This window comes from Tamandua tetradactyla, chromosome 12 (genome assembly GCF_023851605.1).
Source record: "Tamandua tetradactyla isolate mTamTet1 chromosome 12, mTamTet1.pri, whole genome shotgun sequence".
Taxonomy (NCBI): domain Eukaryota; kingdom Metazoa; phylum Chordata; class Mammalia; order Pilosa; family Myrmecophagidae; genus Tamandua; species Tamandua tetradactyla.
In genome coordinates this window covers 58,975,748-59,002,095 of record NC_135338.1, presented here as the reverse complement: position 1 = coordinate 59,002,095, position 26,348 = coordinate 58,975,748, and the positions used below count along the sequence as shown (strand labels likewise).

General features: G+C 42.3%; 1 long non-coding RNA gene across 1 annotated transcript in view; it reads right to left on the bottom strand.

Annotated features, from left to right (window-relative positions):
- Positions 1–25,703, bottom strand: part of LOC143651534 (uncharacterized) — a 41,669-nt gene extending 15,966 nt beyond the window's left edge. The window contains exons 1-2 of the long non-coding RNA XR_013160017.1: positions 25,601–25,703; positions 15,613–15,780 (exon numbers count right to left, since the gene is read on the bottom strand). This is a non-coding gene — a long non-coding RNA (uncharacterized LOC143651534). The remainder of the gene's footprint in view (positions 1–15,612; positions 15,781–25,600) is intronic.
- Between the last annotated feature and the right edge of the window lie 645 nt (positions 25,704–26,348).

Sequence of the window (26,348 nt, the reverse complement as noted above, 5' to 3'; positions counted from 1 at the left end):
TGCTTTGTATTCATTCAGTCCTCATAACAACCCTACCCATTTTACAGAAGAAAAAACTGAGGCACTAAGAGGTAAAGTGGCCCAAGAGATGGGCTTAGAAAGGTAATTTGAATTTTCATCTTTGCTGAATTTAAACAAATAAACGTATTATTCCAATTGACAACAATGAACATGTACTTCTTTTAAGATTAAGAAATGACATAATAATAAAAAGTTATATATGGGGGTACAAGAGTAGTTTGGTGATAAAATTCTTGCCTGCCATATGGAAAATCCTAGTTTGATTACTGGCTTGTGCATGTCCTCCTCCCACCAAAAAAAACTGAACAAATGGTGCTGCAATACTGGAATACTCAGATGGAAAAAGAATGAAATGTGACGCTCATCATGGAAAAACAAACTAACAAACAAAAAACTGTCCAGAAGTCTATTTGTAGAGTATATTGCTTAGGCCAGAGGTTGACAAACTATTTCTCTAAAGAACAAAAGAGTAAACATTTTCGTCTTTGTGGGCCATACTGTCTCGGCCACAATTACTTAACTCTGCCTTCGTAATGTGAGAGCAGCCAGAGACTGCAGAAATAAAGGGGCCTTGCTGCATTCCAGTAAAGATTTACTTAGATGAATGACAGATAGGCTGGATTTGGTCCATGATCCTTAGTTTGCCAGCCTTTGGCCTAGACTGTAGCAAGCACTCAATAAATGGGCATTATTGCTATTATTTAAAATAGTTTAAGATCTCATCCTGCGCCCCCTGCCTTTGACCATGCCCACCTTCTGATAATTCAAGGTGTTCTTGGTTGCTACCTGCCCTTCATGCATCAGTAACGCTCAGCACTTGTCTCTGCGGACCAGAGATGACCACTGTCCGGACATTGAGCACCGCTGGAAACAATATTATCCCAAAAGGTTTTGGTCCCAACACCACATTGCAGTGTCACTTTGGAAAATATCAGCATCCTTAATAGACCCTGATGGACACAGCATGGGACTTGTCATGGTGTGTGACATGCTGTAAGGAAATTATGAATATGTGATTAAGGGAGAGAACTGCAGGAAAAGGCACATTGGTTTTGGGGAGAGATGTCCGCCTACTTGTTTTTTAAATTAGGAATGCCCACACATAGTCACACACTCCACACAGTAAGTAGTTAAAAATCACTGCTTCTTAATCCAAAAAGACATGATACAAAATTTCACCAAAGTTCAGAATTTCAACCCGAAATGACAAAAAGAGGAAGGAATTAATGCTTGTTAAGCACATAGTAAATATCAGATTCTACCTATACCACCTTTATCAGTTAGAGCTCTCCAGAGCAACAGAATATATATATATATATATATATATATAGTGGTAATTAGGTTCAGATGTCAACTTGGCCAAGTGAAGGCACCTAGTTCTGTTGCTGTGGACATGAGCCAATGGTACGTGAACCTCATCTGTTGCTGATTACATCTGCAGTCAGCTAGGAGGCATGCCTGCTGCAATGAATGATGTTTGATTTAATTGGCTGGTGCTTAAATGAGAGAGCGCAATGTAGCACAGCCCAAGCAGCTCAGCATGCCTCATCTCAGCCCTCGCAGCTCAGCCCAGGCCTTTGGAGATGCAGAAAGAAATCACCCCAGGGAAAGTTGTTGGAACCCAGAGGCCTGGAGAGAAGGCCAGCAGAGACCATCCTGTGCCTTCCCACATAAGAAAGAACCTCAGTGGAAAATTAGCTGCCTTTTCTCTGAAGAACTAATGAAATAAATCCCCTTTTATTAAAAGCCAATCCATCTCTGGTGTGTTGCATTCCAGCACCTAGCAAACTAAAAGTCTATATGTATCTGTGTGTATGTACATGTTATGTATGTATATATATATATATATATATATATATATATATATATATAAACATACATATAGGAAAGATTTATTATAAGCAATTGGCTCATACAATTAGAGGAAAATTAAAATCCCAATAAAGGTGATGTTGATGTCTTGAGTCCAAATTCCTTAGGGAAAGCTGGGAGGCTAGAAATTCTGGCGAGAGTTGATGTTGAAGAAATCTTGAGCCAGAAATTCTTCTGACCTCTGGAACCCTCTGACCACTTCTGATCTCTGGACTGTAACAGCTCTTGCTGTGAAGACTTCCAACTGACTGGATAAAGTGCACCCACATTATGGTCAATTGATTATAGATGCTGACCCCATCTACCAAATATCTCCACAGGGTATTCTAAGCCCGGTCTGACCAAACAACTGGACACCATAACCTCACCAATTAATGCTCACACTCCTTGTTACTTTTACTCTTTCACCCATTTTCAGTTTTGTCCTTCCTTGAGGACAATTGTGTCATTTTTAATCATGTCTTTAAAATGGGTGGATCCTTGGCCCTAACAAGTTTACTCCCAAGATGATATCCAAAGGGAATAATTAGATAAACTCTGTATCAAAACAATATTTATTCTGGATAATGTTTTGAAGCATCTAGAATCCGTATTTCATATGATCTGTAACATCCATATAAGGGAGTAGCTTATAGCTATTCAATATCATGGTGCTATTGAGTGAACAAAGAAAACGCTCACAAAAACAGGTTATGTTATGCTTTATAATTCCAGTTTTAAATGAAAAAAGTTGTGCCTCTGTCAAGAGCTGGAGCTACACCAAAATACAATAGCAATTATTTCTGGTGGAATTCAAAACATATTTTGTTTCTTAGTTTACATTTCTATATATGTTGCCCAAGTTTCCCCCATGATTATAGTCTTATTTTGAATGTTAGAAATGAGACAATATATATTGTTTAAAGCAAACCAAAATGGAAAAAATATAAACAAACTGGAAACAATGTTTGTAACCTAAAGACAAGATATTAATATCTTTAATCTAGAATGAGAGCTTATATATTAAAAGAAAGTAATGCCAATATATAATCAAGCAAAGAAAGTAAACAGAAAATGCACTCCCACTGAAAAATCTGCAGCAAAAGAAATATTCTTATAACCAACATGTGAAACATTTTATCTTCACTAATAATCAAAAAGGCAAATTGCATAAAAAAATAAACCTATTTCAGCTACTAAATTGTCAACTTGTTAATAACATTAGATAGGGTTGCTGAAGATGGATGATTCAGTGGCTTGCCCTGAGCTGTTGAGCCCCTCAGTTCATTAATCTTTTTTATAGAAAACAATAGGTAATTGTCATGAGATTATTAGTCCAGTGCCCTTTGAACTAATAATTCTACTTCTCAGAACGTTTCCTTTGGAAATAGAGCCCTTTAAGATGTTTGAAGGATGGCTTTTTAGATATGGGAACAATCTAGATGTCTAACAAAAGGGAAATGGGGAAAATTGTGATATAAAGATAGACACAGGACAGAAGATTATCTAGTCATGAAAATAATGTTTTCAATAATTATTTAATAATATGGAAACAAGCTTTACTTATCAAGTAAAAATGGCATGACATCAAACTGTGTCTCTAATATGTTCCAATGCAGTAAAGTATCTGTGCATAAAGGTATTGGAGAAGGCATGTGCTGAGGACAGTGCTGGCGGTTGATATCAACAACATCTTTGTTTCTGTATTTTCTAGATGGGCAATAATACCCTCAAAAACCAAAATACAGAACATATCAGTGTTAAAAAGAGATAAATAGGCAAAAATGGAAGAAAGGAAGGAAGGAGGGAGGGAAGGAAAAGGAGGAAGGAAGGAGGGAAGGAAAGAAAGAAGGAAGGAGGGAAGGAAGGAAAGAAAAAATAAGCCTCTGTTTCTACCTAGCTTTTACCTAAGAACATTCTTCAGGAATTTATTTTAAAAACCCATTCAAGATATTTAATTACCTATGGTACCTGCCCTAAGACTCATTTTTCAGCTCTTTTGCTCTTGGAGTACCAATTGACTCAGTGATGTGTAGCATGACAAACAAGGTAAAAACTTGAAAATTCCTAAAGAAGGACTTTAAAGATCCACTTTCTGTTAATATTTCTTAGTTATTTTCTGTAGTTGTAAAAATGAAAAATGACTATCACTTAATATCCTTGCCTTTGGGGTCAGATGGACCTGGTTTTGACTATTGTCTCAGCTGTGGGATCTTCGACAAGTTCTTTCACCATCTGACCCCAAAACCTCAGAAGTCCCCATTTCTTGCTTAGTGGTTTGTAATTTGGGCAATTGCTCCTCACCCTGCTCCCATCCAGAGACACTTGGAAACACCTGGTTTTATTTTTGATTGTCTCAACTGGGGAGTGCTTATAGCATCTACTGGGAAGACCAGAGATGCTGTGCATCCCACGATGCACAGTACGGCCCTGCAGCAAAAATATGTCAGTTCCAAAATGCCCATAGAGCCAAGGGTAGAAAGCATATTATAGCTGGAAATGGTGAGGATTAACTGAGCTACTGTTCTTCAGTGGATTTAGACTAGAGTCCAACACTTGGTTAGGGCTTGAGAGAGTCAATGATGTCCAAGCCCCTTTCTGTCCCTGCTCAGGGCAGCTGACCCATCCGTCAGGAAGGATATTGCTCCAGGCCAAGCTTGACGAGAGAGGGGACCAGCCAGCACCAAGTGAGTTAATTTCTGCAGTCCCCAGAGAGCAGTCAAGGCTCTCTCAGAACCCAGCCCAGGCAGAACCAGCCCTTCTCTGGTGTCAGGTTTTATCTGCCACAATCATCTTGGGCTCAACTGAAATAAGGGGAGCCTCCCCCAGTCTGATGACTAACTGTGAGGGGCAGGAGCTCCACCCCAGCTGCCACCGCCCTGCAGGCACCGTGAGAACCTTGTTTCCTTGGAGGAGGTGGCCATGGGCTGAGAAGGCAGTTGCCCTTATCACTTCCTCTCATCTCCTACCCAGGTTGTTCACCTCCAAAGTAGGCCAGACTGCTTCAGGTCCCATCAGAACAGAGACCCAGAAACCAGGGAGGCAAGAAAAAGCCACTTTGTTGGTGTGAGAAAGCTGGGAGCCAGACAACCCTGGGGCTGTCACCAGTCCCCAAACAAATGACCTCCTGGCATGGCCAACAAGTGTTCCAAGGTTACAGAGGATGGCTACTAAATCGAATCAAGAAAGGGTTTTTTAGATGTCAAAGGACCACATTAGGCATGATGTTTTGTCTAGCTGCTGCTACAGCTCAAATCATTGGCCATTCCTATACTGGGCTTTATGAGGGGAGAGAAATGAGCAAATGTTCTGAAACCATTCTGATCCCTGATCAATCCTGCTTCATCTGTGAGGTCTCCCATGAAATGGGAATGGCAGTGATATCTACCCCCCTCTGGATTTTCAGGAGAAATCTAAGAGGCAAAGAAGGATGAATTAGTACCCTTTCATCCTCTGCTGCTTCCCCAAGGAGTCTCTTTCTAACAGCAGCCCCATGGCAGTCTCTAGCCCAGCACTAAAAAACAAGGCAGAATTAAGAACAAGGTCACCAAGAGATGGCTTTAAAGTCTCCCCCAAACCCACCTGAAGCATGATTGATGGCCAAACTCAGACCTAACCCCCAGTACTTCTGCCTAGCAAGCCCTGGGTGATGCCTCCAGGCAAGATCCTCTGGGAGCCTTCCATGTCCTTCCTGGAGGTTTCTCTCTGCACTAGCCAGTGATGCTGGGAGCACACATTGTTGGACTTTCTCCCCTTCATCTAGGGGTTTAACCAGGCCTCTGTCTTGCTAATTCAACCCAAGTTCCTCTATGTATCTCCAGTCCATAGGGCCATGCCTGGTTTCATAGTTCAATTAACATCTCTTTGACAAAATAGTATTAACCTATGAAATCCCTTGGAAATACTTACTGCTCAGCCCAGTCATCTGCCCTCCAAAGAAGGCCTGAATTACCAAACTCCATTCTGACTTTGGGAAAAGGAGGTAATCAGCATCGCTATGCATACACTCCACCCTTGGAAACATTCAGTGTGCTCACGAGGAGTGAGGGCTAGACGAAAAGACTGATGGGCTGTTCTGCAAACACAGGTGGTAAATCGGTAACTCACAAAAGGCTACACTACCATGAACAGGTGAGGCTGGCTGTGGCTTCCCAGCTATGCATTGTTCCTCCTTAGACCAGACTGCACCAATAGGAAATTGGGCAGCTAAACTGATTACCCATCACTGCCTCATCTCTGCACTACTAGGATTTGGAGGTGTAGATAATTAGAGAATGTTTATTGTGAATATGAACAATCCAATTTGCACAGCAATGGAGCCGCCCACATATTTAGATGTGTAATCTTTTCCTTTCTCTTTTTCCATGAGAAACATGATGGAGTAGTGGAGTTAGGTTTCTGGGGTCAACTCTATGACTTATCAGACTTGTGATTTTGAGGAAACCCTGAAAAAGTGGATCCTCTGCTCACATCCTAGCACCAATCTTGGCTGATTATAGGCAACCAATGATGATAGTTCCCACTAGTGATTTCTTCCATGAGCCCCAGATAAAAATATTAACAAATAAGGATGTTAAGATATACTACATATACACATATAGATGCGAATTTATCCCTATATGCATTCCTGCCTAAATGTATTTTTCAAATGTTGATGGTGAAGGTAGTACATACAGTGGTCATACAGAGACTGGTCTGCCTTCAAACACCCTGGGTTCAAACCTCAGCTCCACCATATTAACCATGTGACCCCATGTCACATAGCCATATATAAAAAATGCAGGCAATGGCATTACCTACTGCCTAGGTGATATCCATGATGGGCAATGGCATGGGCTCCTGAGTCAGATTACCCACGTGCAAATCTCATCTTCACAAACTGTGATCCTGGCAAAAGACTGAAACTCTCTGGGCCTCAGTTTCCAAATCTGAGACATGAGTATAAAATTCCTTAGGGGTGTTTTGAAAATTCAATGAGCTAATACAGACCTAGCACTTAGAGCAGTTCCTGGCATGTTTGTGTGTGTGTGTACACACATACTCTAAGTGTTAACTGTGGGGATTAGGTAAGATTAGATGGGATTCAGTAGGATAATACTGATAAAGCACTTAGAACAGCAATACCACAGGCACAGTAGAAAAGTGTTATCCCATGTCTTTATTGTGGTGTGCTTTTATTGTTGTTTTCGTGTTTTATAGACATGTTGAGGCTCCAATTGATAATTCATGAAAATGTGGTTTGCAAATGACAAAGGTGGTTCAAATGGCTAACACTGTCTTCATAAAATCAGGAGACAAGTAGATAACAAGAAACTTAATGGCATTTTTTTCTTAGAAGACTTGAGCACTGAGTCTGCCACATGAGCCAGATTTAAATGGGGAGAGATCTTTTCAAAATTTTCCAGTAATACCCCATGGCTCTAAAGATAAATTTAAAACAAAATTTTAAAATGACCTACAAGGTCCTGTGTGGACCATCCCCTGGCCAATTCTCATACCTTGGCCCCTGGAACTTTCTCTCTCATACCTGGCTCCAATCTTTTTTTTTTTAAATTTCAGTACCCTTAATAAAAGATCCCTCTTGCTATAGGGTCTTTGTGCATGGAATGAATGAAAGAATGAAATATGTGTTTGAAGCACTTTTTCTTCTCCATTATTTTCTCTTATTAATTTGATACATTTCCCCTTGAAAGCATACCTATTGCAAGTAAAGTGGGAGTATAAGGTTTGTATGCACGTGGGCTTCTGCCTTAGTTTGCCAGACCTTCTATAACAAAGTACCACAAAGTAGTTGGCTTAAATAGCAGAATTTTATTGTCTCCAAGTTCAGGAGGCTAGAAGTCCAGCATCAAGGAGGTGTCAGCAGGGCATGCTCCCACTGAAGTTTGTAGAGTACTGGAGGTGGACACCAATCCATGATTTTCTTTGGCTTGTGGCAGCCTCAATCTCTCAATCTCTCTTTCCCTACCTCTCTCTGTCTATGTCCAGATTTCCTTTTCTTCTAAGTACCCCAGTTATATTGGTTTAGGGCACACCCTATTCTAGTTTGCCCTCATCTTAACTAATAACATCCTCAATGATCCTGTTTCTAAACAGGGTCACATTCATGGAGCTAGGACTTGAACAATTATTTTTGAGACACATAACTCAATCCGTGCCAGCTTCCAAGGTTTCAAACATCCCCAAAGTCAAAAGAAAAGCTGAAGTGCCAAGGCATTCAGGGATCAATCTCAGCGTCAAACTTTCCGCTTTGAATGCATGATTGTTGCCAACCGAATTTGGCAGAAGTTATCCATTGAGAGAATTGTATTACATCATCAAGTATGCAGACACATGCATGCTGTCTTTCCAAGGCATCTTCATTACATTGTTGAGTATTTGGTCTGACACCATCCTCGGCAAGCTACATATACATTACCTCATTTAGCTCTCCTAATAACATGATGGCTATTTCTAGCCCTGTTTTGCAAATTGGGTAACTGAGGCCCAGAATGGGTAAGAAGCCTAGATCAAATTTACAAAGCCAATAACGAAAAGTTGGAGTTCAAAATCAAATCTCTGACTTGACTTGACAAGTACTTATGAACATTTAACATGTGCCACAGCCTACGGGAGACCATGGGGCCTGATAGGACTTGCTGTCTAATGGAAGAGACAAATGAATAAACAAGGGATTATAACAAGCATGGTACAGTATAAAGGAGGGACAAATGATCCAGCCTGAAAAGTCATTCTAAGCATTCTGTACTACATGCATCAGTTGGTTTTGCTATGTAATAAACCAACCCAGAACTCGCTGGCCTCTAACAACTTAGTTCACAGTCCTTTTAGTTGGTAGTTTTGACTGTCTTAGTTGAGGAGTTTTGGTCTAGGCTGCAATTGCATACTCATGGGTCAGCTGGTGCATTGGCTGCACTGGTTGGCATTGGTTGGGGTGATTGAGTCCTCTCTTTGCATTTGATCTTTTCTCCCCAGGAAGTAGGTGCAAATTTGTTCACATGCTGGTCACAGAGCTCCAAGGAGGCAAGTGTCAATACATAGGCATGTTTTAGGTCTTACAGTAGGTCTTTGCTTATATCATATACACTATCATTTCATTCACCAAGATCAGACACACGGCCCAGCCAGAGTCAATGTGACAAGGCATCACAGGGCATGGACGCCAGGAGGCTTCACCAAATCAGGGCTGCATTCATTGCTATGATCTGACACGCTAGGTGATATCTAGGCTGTGATAAGAGAGATGAGAAGGAGAGGGCAGGATAGAAGGCAGAGAGGACAAGGAGGCATAAAAGGAACTGAAAAAGCTTTAGCTTTGCATTCTTCTTACTCTCCCCAGCCCCATGTCCCATTTTCTCTCTACAGTCGTATGTTAGCCATTGGGCTCCCAGAAGCAAAGAGATGATTCACTCTGGCCAGGGCCAAGCCAAGCACGGTTTGGGTGTCCCTTCACAAACCCAACAGTTGCCAGTTACGGAGGCTGCAGAAAGCACCCGCCCTCCCCAGGAGACCAGAATCTCTCCGGTGTCATGCCGAACTCCACAGTGGTTTAAGCCCGAGGCCAAATGACACTCAGTACAACAGCTATGGGTTAGGGTTTCCAGATGTTAAAAATAAAAAATAAATTAGATTAAAAGTAGAGGTGGGTGGGGGTGGTCCTTGGGGACAGAGGTGTTGGGAGAAAAGGAGTCTGAGGTTTTCTCTTTAAGTTGGCAAATGTGAAATTAAAATGTTTCTTTTGAGTCAGAAGGACCATGTCATTCCATCTCTGCCCCTCAAGCCTGGTTGTGATTATTAGCTGTAGTTTAGCATTCGTCAAAAGCTGGGTTCGGCAGCTGGGGACAATGACCCCTTTATTCTGCAAGGAAAAGCTGAGTCTGGTGGCTGAATGAGTCCCCTGGCTGATGGGCCCAGGTCAACACCACATCAAAAAGTGTTTTTTTCTCAAAGGCCATGACCCCGTGGCTCCCATTCTGAGTGGGGTCCTGTGTTATAGAAAAATGAGGGAGCTATCACAGGAGCCTGGAGTGAGATCTGGGGTCATGGGCTGCAGCTCACAGTGCAGACATGGCAGCCATTTGTGGAGTGAAGCTCTTTAGGACTTGGACTGACTGGGCAAGGAGGTGACAACTCAGAAGAAAGGGTATCCTCAGGAATGCAAAGAGTGTCAAGGGCCCAGGTCTAGGACGAGCCTCGCCCTGGGACTATGGCTTGCTGTGTGGTCTCAGACTTCTTGCTGTACCTCTCTGAGCTTTTCAGGAAAGAATGTTCAGTAACCAGCCACTCAGAGAGGGACAACAGGAGCTACCATCGTGGGTTAGAACAGCATCAGGAATAGTCCCACCCAATTATCACCTTCACAGTTCTAAAAGCTCTCAAGTCCTTCAAATACCATTCAGAGCAGGAATTCTTATGTCCATTTTAACAGATGGGGGCACTGAGACTTGGGGAAGTCTAGCAGCTTGCTGAGTTACAGTTTTCAGCTGGTGCATTGGGCACTGAGTTGGATTTTTTCATGTCAATCTCCTGCTCTGATAGAGTCGAAGAGGACACAGATAAGGAGGCAGATGGATCTGAGAGGCCATATGAGGTGAGGCAACTTCTAGAACTCTAACTAGGGAAGAGAATGCCTTGCATTGTTAAGAGGATTAGATTAGAGACCTGGTGCTTAAAGGACCTGATACGAGGCAGGCAGCCAGCTGGCAGCTGTCATTGAGCCTGTGGCTGGTCTGCCTCTCTGTTGTGTCCCCACTTGGACTACCTGAGGCTGGCTCAGCCCCTGAGGGAGGCCCCTTGCTTCCCTGACACCCTGGACCTCCAACGTGAGCAGAGACTGATGGTGATGGAGAACACATCCCAGGGCAGCAGGGCCTCAGCCACCCTTCATCCTTCTTCCAGAAGTCTAGTATCAGTTTCGTCCTGTGGCTGATGTAACGAATTACCCCACACTTAGTGGCTTAAGGCAGCACATATTTATTCTCATACAGTCATGGAGGTCAGAAGCCTGAATCAAGGCATCAGCAAACTGGTGCCCTTCTGGAAGCTCCATGGAAGAGTCCATTCCTTGCCTTTTCCAGCTTCTAGGGGCTGCTTGCCTTCCTTGGTTCATGGAGGCTTATCCCAACTTCAAAGTGCATCACTCCAACTTCTACATCTGTCCTCATGTATCCTTCCTTCTTTGATCTTCTTGCTTCCCTCTTATAACATTGCTTCTCCTTATATTTAGGCCACACTCAAATAGTACAGGATCTTCTCCCATCTCAAGATCCTTAGTTTAATCACATCTGCACAGTTCCTTTTCCAATGTAAGGTGACACAGTCTCAGGTTACGGGATTAGAACATGAACATCTTTGGGGGACCAACACTCAGCCTGCCTCCCCCAACACACTCAGAGGCCCACACAGCCTCCTTCTATCACCCTGAGCAGGTGTGAAATGGCCTCTGCCTGCTCTTGTTGCAGTGCAGTGATACTGGCCATGAGATATATGAGGAGCCAGGATGGTCTGGCCTTCAGAGTCACCATCACAGATGGGTGGGGTAGACCTAAGCACAGGGTGAGATAGCAGTGGTAGCAGCTGGCCTCGGTCTAAAGGAGGCACAAGCCTGTGCCCCAAGGACAAGGCCAGCCAAGCCAAGCCAAAATGTTGTGGGAGAGGAATATTTGCAACTGGGGCTCATGAGAAAGGCAGCAACCAAGAGAGCTCTCTGTTTATTCTGGAATTAAGTAAGAAAGAGGGCGAGACCCATACCTCTTACCTGCTCCACTCTCACCTCCCTGGCACCTGGCAAAGGCCACCGTATTTAGCAAATTTGCATATAGAATTTGAATATCAGATAAACGACAGATAATTTTTTAGGACATACTTAACACTAAAATTTGTTGTTACCTGAAGTCAAATTTAACTGGGCATTCTGTGGCAACCCTAAGCAAGCATCCTGCCTGACACAAAAATCACTGGTGAAGGAAGTAACAAAAAGAAGTATCATCTTTTAATTTTTGAAACAACTTCTTGTAGTAATGACTACTAGCCCTAGTTTACAGATCCAGCAATTTAATCTTAGAGACCTGCTGTTCAAGGACATCCGAGACCTGTCTGACTCCTTTCTGTGGGACCCCAGGGATTTCAGGAAGACTTTCAGTACCTGGAAGAATCCCTGTACTGACACTGGTGGCAGACACCTTAGTGGCATCCTGAGCACACCTGAGACTTTCAACCTGTGAGAACCTCCGATTCACCCTGAGGCTTTCTGCTCCCCGGAAAGCAGGAGAACCCTCGGGGCTGGAGTGTCTGCTCCCACCTTCCGGGAGCCCTCCAACACAAGACAGCTGGGGCTCCAGATGAAGAGGGACTTTGGTGGGACCCCAGACCCAAGCTCAACCACCTGATAGTGTGGGCATTGGGAACTGACTCTAAGAAGAAGCCTAGGCTGCCCCTGAGCATTCCCCAAGACTTGCAGACTCTTTGTAGTCACAGTTACATCATGATGAAGGCATGGTCCAGTTTCAATGCTCAGCAGAGGTTCTGGCTGCCCCAGCCTTGGCTGGGAGCAGTCAGGGAAAGCACGAGGTAGACCCACTCACAGAAGAGCTCTGAAATCAGACAGAGATGGCTTCACTTCAGGGAACTGGGGTTTACTCATTGGGTGACCTTGGGTAAGTGATTTCATTTCTCTGAGATTCAGGTTTTGCGTTTGTGTACTGGGGATGATATCTCTTGAGTCAATCTAAGGATCTGCCAAAATAATAACTGTAAATCATCAAGTACTAATTCAGTCCTTAGCAGTTGTCAGCAAACCAACTCCCCCTTTAAATTTCAACAAAGAACTGTTTAGTAAAAATGAGGGAGGGGAGGGGGAAGAATATAAAAGGAAAGAGAAAGGAGGGGAAGGGAAGAAAAAGAAAGAAAAGGGAAGGGAAAGGAGGGGAAGGGAAGGGAAGGGAAGGGAAGGGAAGGGAAGGGAAGGGAAGGGAAGGGAAGGGAAAGGAAGGGAATGGATGGGAAGGGAACCAAATGAGAGAAAACCAAAAATCTAACTAGTATTAGGTTTCCAAGGTGCTTGCATTTGTGGCAGTGGCTTTATTCCCCAACTCCTGCTGCAGATCTCTGGGCTTCTCCTGATTGTTCTCAGGCAGAAACAGGGTAGAGACCCAGTCTGGCTCCAGAGACAGCCACTCTGATCCTCCTCTGCTTCCCTTGGTCTCCAGTAAGAAGGAAATCTCAGTACTCAACTTCCCAAGGTCAGAGTAATTGAAATTCTCTGTCTGTATCCCAATTTTCCAGCTGAGGACTCTTACAGTTGTCAAGACATAAAGACCCAAAATGGGCACTTTTCAAGATGACCATGAGTGTATAATTAGTTGATTAGAATTGTCAAGATGTTACTTTCGGTTAGTTAGAAGATGCATCAAAATCATTCTTTTGTTTAAGAATAGATTGTGTGTGTGCATGTATGTGTGTTCTAAAAAGTGGTAACAGGAATCTGTGAGCAGGGATGGACTGCTGGGGTTAGTGAGAAAAAATGACAACTTTGCCACAAAGAAACACCATCAATGCTGATGACTCTGGCAGTGCAGTGGTCCTCAGCCTACACTGAAAAGTTAATCAAAGCTGCCCACTGCACTCTGAGATGTCCTTGGCCTGCCCCAGAACCTTCTGAAGCTCACATCTCTAGCAGGAAGAAATCCATCACAGCTACTTCTATCCTGAATTTGGATGGATGGGAGTGGATCCCTCCCATTCACTTGTTAAATGAGGACACTGGGTGTTTGATTGAGTCTCAGCTTCCACATCCATGAAATGGAAATGATACTGACTGGTACATGGATTTGTTCTGAAAATTAATAGCATCCAACCTACGAGAAAGGGCTGCCAGAGTGAGGGCATATGCTAGAAGCTCAAGTGTAAAGCACATGCTCAAACATGCATGGTCCCTTCCTGGCCTCTTACTATACCTGATTTATGAATGATGTTGCAAGAGCAGAAGCTAAGTCTACCATTGGGATGCTTCTACACAGAGCTCAGAAAATTCAGCACCATTCTCATTGCTACTGCACATGATGAAAAAGGGGATTGCAAAGAGCAGAAATGTTTGGTGGCCAACCAGACCTGGCTTTGAATTTCAATTCTGCCTCACTAGACATAAGACTCTGGGCACATCTCTCATCTCTAAAATGAGGTTAATAATATAATATTTTGAAGCAGGTATGAAGGTTAGATGCAAAAAAACTGCATGTGTGAAACACTTAGCACAATGCTTGGCCCATAATAGAAAATCAATAAGGAGACACTCATTCTGCAGGGTAATTTTTTCCAGGATTAGCTGATGTGCCTCCCTACATATGACACACATACATACACACGCACACATACACACGTGTGTGTACATCTCATCATCAGCATGAGAGACACCTCACTCCCTGTCAGGGTACAGGAGACACCGACTGCCTGGCCTGGGTGGTTGGGAGGGGCATGGCTGTGACTCAGTGAGCTGGTGAGTCTGGAGAAGCCTCTTGGCAGCTCCAGAAGAGTGAACCAGGTGGGACACAGACATATTAATGATGGCACAGCAAGCAAGTAAGGACTGCAGGGCAGATGCTGCCCTCCCACGCCACAGAGCCCTCACCTATGGAACTGAGACACAACCCAGAAAGGAGAGGTAAGGGGAAGCCACTGGGATTACCCTGAATAGGTAAGGTTTTGAGTTTATCTCTGGGAAGGAAAAAGCTCCAGATGATAATAAACTTCAGTGTGGTAAGTGAAAAATATCCCCCTTCTGACAAGTGTCCATGTCCTAATCCTGGAACCTGTGTATTTATTACTTTATGTGGAAAAGAACTTGGCAAATGTGATCAAATTAAGGATGTTGAGATGGCAAGAGTATCCTCAATTTTCCAGGTAGGTCCAATGTAATCACAAGGCTCTTTATAAAAGGGAGGCAAGAAAGTCAAAATTAGTAGAAGGCAATGTGTGACCCCAATCGAGGCTGGTGGCCTCCAGAAGCTGGTAGAGGCAAGGAACATATTCTTCCCTCAAGTCTAAAGAAGGAACTGGCTCTTATAACTCATTTTTAGCCTTAAAAGTTTTATTTCAGACTTCTAACTTCCAAACTAAAAGAGAATAAATCCACATTGTTGTAAGCCAATGAATTTATGGCACTCTGTTAAAGCAGCAATAGGAAATTAATATACTGAGTTATAGAAAACTAAAGAAGCCTATCTCCTCACTACAGAGCTCCTTGATGTTGTCTTAGTGAGTGACATATTCTTGGTTACCTGTGAATATCTGAATATCTTTTTAGAACCAGGATGATGGTCCTCATTCAGCTTGAGCCTTGGTCAGGGATGGAAGTGTCTGGCCTATATAGACCAAAGTGACATGGGGAAGGGTTGAATTCAACAAATCCTTACCATCTCTCTAAAGAAGCAAAGTGGGTCTGAGCCCTGCCATCATCCACGTAGACTGCACAGCATCTCAGGGACTCAGAGAAGGGAATCCAGTCACCCCACACAACCTGTGCCTAGTCTCTGCTCAGGATGGGGACTCACAGGTTGAAGGAATGGCTATAACATTTCATGACTCTCAGCCCAACTAGGTGCTATAGAACTATATCTGCTAATGAATAACTCCTGGCAGGTCTATGGTGGGCCTCCATTTGGACTTTGAACCTCCCTACAGCCCATTTCCATTGATGTTATTCTAAGAAGAAAAATGAGTCTCATGGAGATGAAAAAGACTTACCTAATGACACACAAGAGAAAAGTGTGAACTTTGTGCAGAGATCCTCTGACAATTCCACTCTTGCCTTGCAAGTAGCTTGAGTCCTGTCTTGTGAGGCAGACTTCCTGGCTTAGAATCCCTGAACATCCTCGGGGCAAGCTGCTCCAGGGTCTAATCCTGTTTTGTCCTCTTTAAATCAGAAGAAGGTTGAATCAGTGTAAAATTAATTAGTCCATGTTACAGCCAAACATGGTACTTGTGCATGGTAAGTGCCCAATAGATGCTAGCTTTTACTTGGAAGGTGTTTAGTTAGGGATTGATATAAAACCTAATGCATTCCAAAAATTGATTTAAGGAAACTTTAAAATTTGCTACCCAATTTTAGTTGTTTTTAAGACTCTATAAGAACTTATATTGGTTCCCCTTTTCCCATTATCTTTCAATAATAAATATTCTAATATCTTTCAATAATAAAATCAAACCCTCCACATGATTATTTTCAATCTCAATAAATTGTGTCCCTACTACAGCTCACTTGCCCTCTATTTAGCAATCGTGCTCTTCTGTATTGCATTAGGGCTTAGGTTCATTCCTCCCATTTGGTGGCAAGTTCCTGATCCTGTTTCACTTTATGTATTTATTCAGGCATCCTTTCATTCACAGCCCTGCAAAGAAAACAGAAACTGCATTCGTTGTTTCAAATATAAGGTATTTAATATGAGGAATTGGAAAACTGAAAGAGCAAACAAGAAACTGATATAGTCCAGAAATAATAATCAGATGATGTCCACAGCAAGTAGTTATCATCAGAGATTTGGACAACAGAAAGGAAGTGGTAGGGATGAAAACCAGAGCCAAGAATATTCAAAGAAATGCCCCAAGATGGTACTTAGACCCCTGAAAAGGGGGAAGTGGCTGGCCACTGCATCTTCTTAAATTACGAAAAGACTAGTTCTAGAAGAGGCAAAGAAGGTAGAGACTGTGCCAACTGCTGTTGTCTAAACAACTCTGGCGAGGAACGAGGAATACACACATACACGCATGCACATAAGGTCAAGTAGGTTCTCACTCCTCCCATGTTCCTATCTCTTTCCTTTGCTTTCCATTGGCACAACTCAACAGGAAGCTGGGGATGCAGTGCCCGGGGAGATGTAGGTCAGGACTCCAGCCCCAGAGTCAATGAACAGAGTGGAGAAGGGCTTACTATAGGCTGAAAGCCAATAGGTAACCACCATCATAACCGCTCAGTGTATTTCCGCTAGGGTCTGAGTTCTCTCCTCGATGTCATGTTCATCACCACAACCCTATTTTTCAGCTTTTTCATTGACTTCTCTTTTTAAAAAACTGAGTCATCTTCCTTCTAATATGGAAAAATTTAGTATACACAAAGGGTAGTGTGAAAGAAATCATCAGCTTTGACATTACAACAGCTTCTGGTTCCATCTCTGATACTTAGTAGTTATGTGACTTACTCAAGATTCCCTATCATATATAAATGGACCAGCTTATTCCCCACAGCACAGGTTTTCAATAACGACTAATGAGAAAATCTACTGGGCTTAAAAATGGCAACATTTTACATATTTTTGACTAATCAGACTAGAAAACCAAGACCCCAAAGGGATTTTAAATGGCATTAAAATTCAATTGGGAATGACTGATATGGCTGGAAAGATTTGGTGGGTGAAGGCTAAATATGCTTCAGGCATTTGCTGACACTGTGTGTGGGCCATGGACAATCAGGGAGCACAGGGCAGGCTGATAAAACATTGTTCTCGTCTCAGAACAATCGTCAGCAGTGCACTTTCTTCACTGAGCAGAAAAAGCCAAAAGGAAAATAATGGAAAATTTTTCCAACTTGGCAGTGCTAGATCTGCCTTACTGACCACAAAGAGCCAAGAACTCTGCAGCAGAATCATCTACTTGGAGGTTTTTTCCAAATCCAGAAATCACAGGTTTGCAATTGGAGCATCTGCCTTCTGAGAAGACCCCATATGCCGAGTTACCCAGATTTGACAATTACACCCATTCACAAAGAGAGGCCAGTGCTGTCTTTAGTTCTCAAGATTGCTCAAGATAAAATATCATTCAACAGCAAGAGATCATTCTTTTAGAATGGAAGAGAACAGAAAGAGACGACTCAGATATTTTTATACTTTACACAGTAATCGAAATCGATCACAAATGTGTCACTTCATGCCACTGTTTCTGAAGCAAGGGAAAAGAAAAGCAGAGAAACTGAAAGGAAATAAACCACGTATGGAACTGTGCCCATCACCATGCAGGTTATTTCCTTTAGTTCTTGCAACAACCCTGTGGGTTTCTGTGCTGTTATCCCCATTTTCCAAAAGGGAAAGCAGAAGCCTAAAGAAATGAAATGCTTTCCCCAAGTCAGCACCATATGATTTTTCAGAACCTGGATTCAAGCCGAGAATTGCAAAACAGACACATTCTGTTCTAATCTTGCCCTGCATGTAACGTGTGGCCTTGTCCTACCCCTAAACTCCTGGACACTCAGTTTTCTCCATTGCAAAGTGATAGCCTCTAAGGAGTAACTAGGTCAACAAGGCTTTGAGTCTATGCCGATTATTGAAAATATAGGTGATCAAGAGAAATGCAGAGAAGCTCATGACATGGCTGCTGCTGGTGTAACCAATGCACAAAGCTCTGCAAGCGAAAACAAGTTTCATATTCTTTTCCTTTCCCAAGTTGCAGAAACCCTTGCATATGGTTGTTTTTATTTTAATGTGCATGAATAAAAGATATCCCTTGAACTGATGTAGTCTGCAGGCTTTTGAGATCAAACAGTTTTCTACTCCAGGTGAAATGTGGGAATGACAGATAATGTTGTCAATATGCTATATTTTTGTTAGGTTGAACAAACATGGCCACAGCAATCATTTTCATCATATATATTTATATGTGTGTGTGTGTGTGTGTGTGTGTATGGGGATATATTTAAAGAATAAGATTTAAGAGAAAAAATCAATAAATGCAGAATTTTCCATAAAACCTTCAGTGAGAAATATCCCTCCTTCTTCCTCATGTATATTAAAGTGAGCAGAATTTGCTGACTTGCATAATGCAATACAAAGTGATTACTGGGAGGGATCTGAGGTGATTAAATAACCCACAGCATTTGGAGGTACCTGGAGATAAATATCCTCATTCTAAAGCTCATGCAGAGTGAGTAGCACGCAATGAAGGCATTCTCTGGGTTTTGGAGTTTCTGTCTCATTTTTTCGGTGCTATAGAGACACAGCACAGATTTGTGGCTTATGAACAATGGATTATAATTTGTGCATGGATAACATATGAAATACAAAATGTTTTTATATCTAACAATGTCACATTAGTGGGGCTGAGTGCAAACTCTGGCATCAGACAGATGCTGTATTTCTGACAGATGCTGTATTTCAGACACATGCTGTATTTCTGACAGATGCTATACTCCAGGCAGATGCTGTATTTGAATTTAGTTTTGGCCTTGGAAAAATAACCCAACCCTTCTAAGTCTAAATATTGTCATCCATGGAATGGGAATAAGTATTGCCAACAGAATACCTGCTCTTTAAATTATAGCCATTATTAATAAATTAGTATCACAATAATAACTGTGTGCCTTTCGTTGAGTACCCCAAATTGGGGAATCTACTAAATTCAGTCATTATTTTAATCTTCACAACAATGCCATGCTGGTAGTTTTTCCAAATTTACAGATGTTGAAATTGAAATTCAGAAAGTACAACTCTTGAATTGCATCGAATTTAAGATGCAATCCACTGTGAGATGCATCATTATATACCACGAAAAGAGAAAGATATGCTGACAATTCTAAGTGTAAGATGTCATCAATTTGTAGGATGCAACTTCAGATGCTAGAATTTTTTTAAAGACATGCCTTAGAATCAACAAAGTATGGTAAATTACCCAACATCACACAGAAATTAATTGATAGGATCAGTATACAAAAACAGAACTAAAAGAAAAAAAAGTTGGTGGCTGTTTCCTCCACTAGTACATCCATTATCTGATACAGAGTCAAAGTTCCATAAATAAATGCTGAATAATAAAATATGTTCATATATATCATATATATGACATATAAAGCTATATTATCACACATAGTGGATATATATATATATATATATGCTTTTCATATCTTCCAGTCAATTCCCAGTTTGGAAATAATTAATTTTTCAAACATTTTTGACAAAAATGAGATTCTGGAATTCACTTGGGAATGAGATACAGAGATAAAAGCAAAGTGAGTTTTTTTGTGAAATATGCAGACCTCAGCATCCTGAAACTGAGTGAGTTAGACTGATGTCACCCCCATAAAGGGACCTCATTTGCTGGCTGGTTGTGAGTCAGTAACTCTGAATTAAAAAAAAAAGAACAGGAATAACTTCAGGGTAAATAAAAATATCCATTTGTAATGGCCAAGCTCTTCTGAGGTATATGAAATATAAGAACTTATTTGCTGTGTTAGAACAAAACTAAGGAAGAAGTTGAAAAGTGTTAGAAATAAAAATGACCAGTTTAACTACCGGGAGAGAGACAAATGAGATGGGCCAGACAGTTTGCGTTCCAGTTTGATGGCATTGTTAAAACAATTGCATCTTGAAAGGGCCCTGACCTTAGATACACTCAGCTCACACGCACCAGGCAGGAACACCATGGGCACTTACTTAGTCCCTAGCTATTGACCCTGGGTTTATGTTAGGCTTAGGAGCCCACATTCGCCAACCCCTGCACATTGGAGGGCACTTTGAGATTTACCAGACACTCTCAAAATTCTCCCAGGAACTTCCGTGAAGGGAACAGTATCTGTTCCTCCTTTTATGAATGTGGAAATGGAGGCTTGGAGAGAAAGGGTGCAGAAATGCTGGAGTAGCCACTAAGTTTTTTTAGTTAAATTCCAAGACGATCAAGATAAGAAAAATAGGCATTTTGGACCTTTCAAAATTATATATAACACACACACAAAGGAGCACAAAGGTAGGCAGGAGAGTAGAACTGAGGCTCTACAGTCTGCAAATCACATTTATGTGCATGGTTTTGTGTTCTCCTTCCTGCCACCCTCAGGGGTTGGTCAAGCAGGGATTCACCTGCTCCACCCACACATATGCAAACACACACATATTTTACACATATGGAAACTGAGGTCCAGAGGTGCTACCAACTTCTTAGAAAACGTCAAGACTCGGAAACCTCATCTCTCACTCCTCTTCCAGGCCTCTTTCTTACCATACCACACCATCAGGCATTCTTAGGTATGACAGCATTTTACCTCAGCCTGGATAATCCTCAAATTCAGCTTTGTTTCATAGGGATGAGAATAAGGATTCAGGAGATTTGACCAGCTATATTTCACTTTAGTTCCACTTGAGCTTAAAGAGAAACTTTGGGGATAACAGGAAAAATACTGTCTCAAGTGGCATTTAACTGGAGCCCATGAACTGAGAACTCTGTACAGGAGGAAGGGGAGAAGGAGAACTCACACGTATGGGAAAGCCAGCACAAGACCCTCTAGAAATGTCCCATCCCACAGCCTCTGCTTTAGAGATGAAGTGACGCAGACACAGGTAGGTTAAATACTTGACCAAAACCACCTGGCCAAGGAGGGCTGAGCTTCTTCTTTGAATGGTAGCCCTTGCCTCTGACTTCTTGACCATGGTGGCTCTGACCACCCCTTATTTCATGTTAGGTTTGCAGAAAGTAGCTGTCCCTGGGTTGTACCATGAGCATCTGGACGGGAGAGGAGGTAAGGGCTGGGAGACATGATGTTCAAGTTCCTGGGCCTTGTCATCTCCCCCAGCAGGGCTTCACAGGGAAGAATTTGATGCATGGTACCCCAGGCAATCTGGGTGGAGGTCCCAGCTCCCCTGAGAACACCACTTCAAATGTTTCAGCCTCTCCAGACTTGGCTAAATCCCGGACAGGGAAGGTGATGCTTCCTAGGGTGCTTAGCTGTAGAGCTGGGCCAGATCAGCCTCCTGGCTCCAGACCACTGGGATGGACACTTCAGGTTGGGTGGCCCCATCAGTAGAGCATTTCATTTTAAGACTAAAATAGCCCTGTGAACATGGTTATTTCTCCTTCTTTTTTTCCCCTGTGTTAAAAGTGATATTCGACAAATAAAATATGGAATATAAATAACAAATAGAAAGAAACCTGATATCACAACCCAATCAAATATAATTTTACTCACTTAGTGCATTTGTCCATCTTCTCCCTCATGCAGAGTGATTTGTTTACAATCGGTGAATTTTTTAATAAGTTTATTTATTTAAGCTGCAAGATTATAGTGTGAAATAATTATATGGACTTTTTCCTGATTTTAAAAGTAATGCATGCTTGATGTAGAAAGTTGTGAAAATAAAGGAAAATATAAAAAAGAAAACCCTAAAACCATTGCCATTTCTACCACAGATTGATATTCTGATACTCATCGCCCCCATTTTTATTTTTAAATATATATAAATTTTCAGGTAATACACAGCCCACTGAGGGCATGGGTTTTGAAGGCAAACCTGAATCCCAGCTCTATAACTCAGGGACTGGAGGCAATGGGGAAGCCTCCATTCCCTTACCCATCAAATGGCAATACTAATATCTTTACTTCCCAGATCTGGGATGGAATTAATTGAGAATAATTCATGCAAGACTTATGTTCAATGAGTGCTATTATTAGTGCTATTCTTGTTTCTGTAATGTTATATGTTATATGACTGAGATCAAACTCTATAAATATATTATATGCACAATTTCCCATTTATTATTACATTAAGAGCATTTCCCTATGTTACTAAAATCCTTTGTAATAAAAAAAATCTATAATAAAATGGTTCCTAACTTTTCACTACCTTATGTAAAGGTGTGGTGGATCTGTTCTTGCAATCCCCCTTCCAACATGCAAGAGGGTTTCTACATACATGTTTGGAAGGTTTGGGAACTTAAAGATAGCTCTAGATTAGAGATATGCTTTCCCAAAGTATAATAACATTTACACTCTCATAGCCATCCATGAGAGGCTTTTTGTCTGCAATGGTTTCCCCTTACCCACCTAAACTCTCCCCTCTTAACCTGGAATTCTCATTTGCTTTGAATCCAGAAACTGGTCTCTCTGGGGCTTCTGGAGTGGCTGATTTTACCCAGTGATGTCCAATCTCTTTGTTCAGCTTAACTGGCTGCATTAATCAAAATAATAAGTCTGGTTTCATAGACAGTCATTGTCTGAAATTGTTCCCCGTCCCCACCACCACTTTCTTTCATTCATAATGATCAATGGGTTGGACAAGGAGAATTAATGTAAAAATCAAAATTGCCTAAAAACATAATCTTCCAGGACAAACACATCTTGTAAAAGCACCCCTTAGACCTGGGAAAACACTAGGTGCTTCCATGTTCCCTTGCTTTTTATTTTAAATCCTCAAAGAGCCCCTTGACAATGACAAAAGAAGATAGAGCTACTGCTATATATCCCTCATGTCATCTTCTCTCTTGTGCATGTAGAAGAGTGCATCTTCCAGCGTGCCTTGTGATGAGCTCAGCAGGACCATGGTACTGAGCTCTTGCTGGCTGAAAAGTGAGTAAAAGGATGGCTCTTCCTGTCCAGAAAGATCCCGAGAAGGCACATGGACGCCAGTCTGTCTTTTAATACCCGGGGTTATTGAGATCAGCAAATAGAGTGAACTTGCCTTACTGGTGCTGAGGCACTGGCCTCATTTGAATGCAAATTTAACACTCAAAAAAGTGATGTAAATAAAACACCACAACCTTGTACAGATTAACAAGTGTTTTACTTCCCAATACTTTGTTAGAGGGTCACATTCTGGTGGTCACAAATGCAATGTACTTGTAGGACTACTTTCCACCCTTAACACAAGGGCCTTAACAAAAGCAGGACATGTGTCATCTACAGTTTGGGTCTAGAAGCTGCCCCAAGAGTGGCCCCACCCTGCCCTGCACACGTGTGAGGTGTGGCCACAGGCTATCCACCTGTGTTTCATGCCTGTCCAAGCCGTGTTTCTTGGAAAAAGAGCAGGAGGGGGAGCCTCTGTGAAGGGGCTCACTGCGGGTACCAAGGCCTCATTCCCAGGGCCGAAGTCTCAGCAGCTGTGCAGGGTCTGGGAGCGTCTCTAAGACGACAGCAGCGTGACCCCCTCTGCCCAGCTGGGAGCGGCTATGGGAAGCTGCAGTGGCCATGGCAAATCCCCCCTCATCTCGGGTTGCTCCAGCTCAGTCAGAGGTCTCCTCTCCGCACTTGGTAGGAAGTCAGCCCTAGCTGGGGAGAGGTAGGTACTCTAAGAGGGCAGAGATAGATCCCTTGTTCTCAAGGGGTTGGAAGAGTAGTTGAAGGGTCAATTTTTGAATGCACGGGAAAGACAATTCCTAATGACAGAACAGTATGGATGATGGATTGGTTAGACTTGATCTGTCAGGGCCAGAATGACCAGAAAACACCCACTGACACAGACTATACACAAGCCTAAAGAACCAGAAACAACTTACAAATCCACCATGTGGAGGCTGGCTAAATAAAGATGGTTGGTGCACAGTATGTTCTGTGAGATCGTAGGGTCCACCTGGGGTTCCTAATTCAGTTCCCCTCGTGAATACAGAGTTCCAGTGGTCCCAGGATGTGTAGGAGTTTAGTGAGAACCAAAGCAAGTAGAGAGTAAGCACGTAAGGAGGAAGGTGAAGGGAGACTGACAAGACCAAGAAACTATGCTTTCTGTTTGAACCAGAACCTACTTCAAATACAGCAGGGCAGCTATGGTGTTGCAAGAAACATCAACATCTAAGGAACCCATGGCATCCTTTCGTCCTAGTGTTACATCCCTGTACACTGAAAGTGCTTACACTGAAAATGATGACAGAGAAGGAAAGGGAAAAATAGGGTATCCCATTGTTTCTTTTCTTCTTAGTCCTTCCTCACTGATCAGCAAGCCAAAGATAGTGTTGATAGAATGTGCACATTTCAAGGAGTGAAACAAAAACATGAGGAATTTGTTTTGGGTGGTGTTTCCACTGTTCTGGTAAGAACAAATTATATATGCCTGTAGGAACTACAAAATATAAACTGCATTATTTTGGTGACTCTGCACAAGTGTTGAATGTTCTTATACTTACATCTAAAACTGCTCTACATGATATGTAGATGGACAGTAAAATTCATGCTGATAATTTAAATTTTAATTGTTCTTTACTTAGAATGACATTTAAAATAAAAATAAAAATACCATGAAAGTCAATCAGAGTATGCTGCAGAGAAGGAAAAGAACTATATTATAGCCTTAAAGGCAAGTTTCCTGTCTTTTAATAAGGGGCCTCACAGTTTCATCCTGCACTGGGATCTGCAAGTTATGTAACTGGCCCTACTTTGGGATTGACAATGTTAGCTGTACACATTTAGGAGCTTCACAAATAAGAAAGAAACTTATACTTTTTAGCTCCTGACTGCCCCCACAGGGAATCAATTCTCCAGTGGGGCACCAATCTTCCACAGTTTATATGGTCAGCCTGTCACAATATAGGGTAGAAACTGGCCTATTTCTGGGATTATTGAAATCCTCATTCCTATCAGTAAGTGGGGATTAGAATTGTGATATCATGAATTACAACTAGGATTACCATGCGCAGTTGTTCAGGGTTTGCACTGCACAACTCCAGGCATACCATGTATATTTTTACCCCTAGAATTTTGTACCAACACAGCCATACATGATAGTCCTGGTGGCCAGTTTACACGAGTGGACCCCTGGGTGCTGACCTACCCATCAAATCCCTTCCCTTCTTCATGCCATTTTATCTTAAGTCAAGAGATTGGATCTCAGTTTCCTGAATGATGCCATGGTTCCATGCTACGGTTCTTTTGCCATGGACCTGCTTGGCTGTTAATGTGACCTACATGAGAACTAGGTTTCTATTATGAATGAATTAATTAGAAGTAGGCTCTGCTTTCATCCAGTCATTCTCAATATTCAAATTGTCACCTTCTTACCAGCTGGATCACTTAGAACGTGGATCCCAACATCACCAAGACCTCAATCCCTCTGCTCTGTAGATAGATCCAATCCCTAGGCCTCTCAACTGTCACTCCGGAGGCTTCCACCTCTAGAATCTTTAGGGTCCAGCCCCACACCCTGAACATAGGCCACTCTCCTCTTGCTTTCCATCTCTCCCTCCCTCACAGTCCACCCAGCCTCAGCTGTGGAACCAACCTGACCCTCGCACATGAATGGAGTCCCTGTACCATGAGCTAGAGTTTAGGTCTCAGAACAATCACTAAGGGAAAAAATAATCCCCCTCTGGCCCACAAAAAACCTTGGTTCCCATCTTCACATTCTACCCTTGTGGGGTTCTGATACGTTGGCTCTCTGAACTAACTGGTATTCCCCCTTCCCACACTTCCAGATTTCATGTTATATGGTCTTTCTTCCAGTTATGCAGACCTCAGACTCCTCTGTGAGAGTGAGACAGACTTGGCTGTGCATCAGACTTGCCTGAGGACTTGTTAAAACTGCAGATGTCAGGACTTCACCCAGCATGGTCTACTGGGCGTGTCCCTTGCTGGACAGTGCCAGGTGATCATCAGAGACATCGACTCTGGCCAGAGAAGGCCTGAGTTTGAGTCCATCTTTGTTCTGCCATTCATGACTTGTGTGACCTGAGGAAATGTATTTATCCTTCCTCAGACTCAGTTTCTTCACCTAGAAAATGGGGATGAGAATGATAGTCCAGACATTGCA